This window comes from Hordeum vulgare, chromosome 3H, assembly GCF_904849725.1.
Source record: "Hordeum vulgare subsp. vulgare chromosome 3H, MorexV3_pseudomolecules_assembly, whole genome shotgun sequence".
Taxonomy (NCBI): Eukaryota; Viridiplantae; Streptophyta; class Magnoliopsida; order Poales; family Poaceae; genus Hordeum; species Hordeum vulgare.
Genome location: NC_058520.1, coordinates 584,759,513 through 584,761,921, shown reverse-complemented (window position 1 = coordinate 584,761,921; position 2,409 = coordinate 584,759,513). Strand labels below are relative to the sequence as shown.

At 53.4% G+C, this 2,409-nt stretch overlaps 1 pseudogene; it reads left to right on the top strand.

The window, feature by feature from the left end:
* The first annotated feature begins 232 nt into the window (after positions 1-232).
* On the top strand, positions 233-918 carry LOC123443006 (annotated as a pseudogene).
* The last annotated feature ends 1,491 nt before the right edge of the window (positions 919-2,409 follow it).

Below are 2,409 nucleotides of genomic sequence, written 5' to 3'. Positions count from 1 at the left end.
ATAGGTGCACACATCCTATCTGATGCATTAACACAACCTTCGCTGCACACTTTAAAAATATTAATTTCACATTAGCTCCATCTCGATCGAGTACTACTTTAGAATTCAAAGAACTTGATTCCTAGAGCCCCCGTCGGCCCCCGCGTCGCTCCCAGGGGCGACTCGGGCGGCGAAACCCTAGCCGCCACCCAAGCCCCCTCCTTCCCCTCCCTCCCCTCGCCGCCGCCGGAGGATGCTGATGGGCGAAGCCCTCGTCGGTGGACGGCGGCGGCGGGGCCCTTCTTCGCGTGCTCGCACGCTGGAGCGGTGGGAGCGTGTGGTGGCGTGCCGGAAAGCTGTCCGCGTGCAGGAGAGGTCGAGATGGCGCGGTGCGTGTGCGCGGAGGTGCTGCTACGGCGGCTGCCGGCCGCTGCAGCGAGCGGCAGAGCTGGGGGCGCCCAGATCTAGGCCGCGCGGGCCCGCATTGGCCCAAGTCAACCACTCTGCCCCCACCCACCCTTCTCCCTCCTCCCACCCCTCCCAGCTGCCGCCGGTGGTTGCCGCTGGGTTGTGCACGCGCGAGGTGACCCTGACGGTTGCTGCGATGCTGTGCCACGACGAATCCCGGCGACGGAGGCTGCGGGCCGGGGCGGTGGCGGCGCGGTGCAGGTGATCGTTGTCGCCTGCTGGACGCGCTCCCGGTGGTGGCCGGCCTGCTGGCGCTGCGCTGGCCGGTGCCCAAACCTACGACTACCGACATTCCTAGGCTTCCCGCTCCATGTGCTTCCGTCTTCTCCAACGTTCTTCGTCATGTCCGGTCTGCATCTGTATCTGAGGTCCTTGCTCATGGGTCGGGGCGAAATCCCCGCGCAGCGTCGGCCTGCGCTGTCAACGGCGACGCCCGAGGATGCCGTCACCTCCTTGGAGGCGTTGGCATGACCCTTGACCGGACCTCCTCCTCGAGCACCGGGAGAAATCCTAGGTCTGGCCTCCTGGACCGGGCAGCGGCGGCGTCTCAACGCCGTTACCCTCTTGAGGGCGCTGCTTTGGCTGCAAGCGGAGTACTTGATGCGGCAGATGGTGGTTGGTGATGCACCGTTGGCGTAGACAGCTGAACACGGAGCAGGTTGTTTGCCAGCGCCGGCCCTCCCCAATGATTGCTACACCAGTTCCAATCAGGCCCTGCCTTTCACCCGCCGATCCTAGGCACATGGGTGTGAGGTACGTTGGCCTGGGCAGTCCTGGAGCTGTAATTGTTCCTAGAGGTGTCTTGCAATGGTGGCAGGGCCAGGCCTAATATCGTTGTGTGTCTGTAGCTAAGGGCACCTCCTTACCTAGTTGTAGTCGCTTGGTGAGGACGGTCGTGTGTGTGTGTGTGTGTGTGTCCCTCCTTTCTGGAGGTTGTACCCCCGATGTCTTCTTCCTGTTCAATGCAATGAAACGCAAATTCTTTTGCGTTTTCTCGAAAAAAAAGAATTCAAAGAACTTTAGAGAGGCATATCACATTTTTGTTTGTCTAATGCAAAATTTTAATCATATACCATGAAGCTGCAAAGTTAAGAGATGTCCAACAGATTTCTGAATTTAATTAGAGTGACTACTTGTTGGAAAGGGATCACCATCATATGACAAAACAAATACCCAAAATATGTTCCCATCACATCACACAACCAAGATGTGCAGTCAAGCATGAGGTTGCAATGCAATGCAAGAACAAAGGTGCTGACCTAAACACACTGGCGCCCAACTTGTCGGAGATGAGCGACAAGATACCCGTCCAGTCCTCGATCGACTCCCTAACAAAAGTGAGCCCATAAATAGGAGGTAAAAAATGAAATAGAACAGAGTGTGAGTCCCCAAGAACCACATAGCAGCCCGTTCAAAAAAAGAAAGAGCCACAAATCGATTCTTATCTGAAAGTTTGGTTCTTCACAAGGCTATAACACAAAATAAAATCCATGAGTATGTATGTGTGGGCTTCGGCATAAATACGTGTATTTATGGACAAAAATTAAGCATAGGCTAGAACCACACAAAATAAGATGAAAAGATGCAACGATAAGCTTGTGAGACATCCATGCTGCAGGTTGGCCTTAGAACACAAGAGGAGACCACACGGATCAACACAATAATTGAATAAAACATGACAAAGAGAGCACACCTTGCCGCGACATAACGATAAACAGGCTTTAAGTGGGTTAACATCAATAACAAGCCAATGAACAACATCTATCAACAACCATCTATACAGCTGCACATGACCAAGCGGGACTCTGAACTGGAGATGCCAGCCATCTCATTCATTGCTCACAAACACACACTTTACATACATAGTACACGAGAATATTTATTACTATCCAGCTAGCACATATCACCAATTTGATCAACACAAAAAGAGTTGTTAGGAATCCCACAACCTGCTTATTCCTT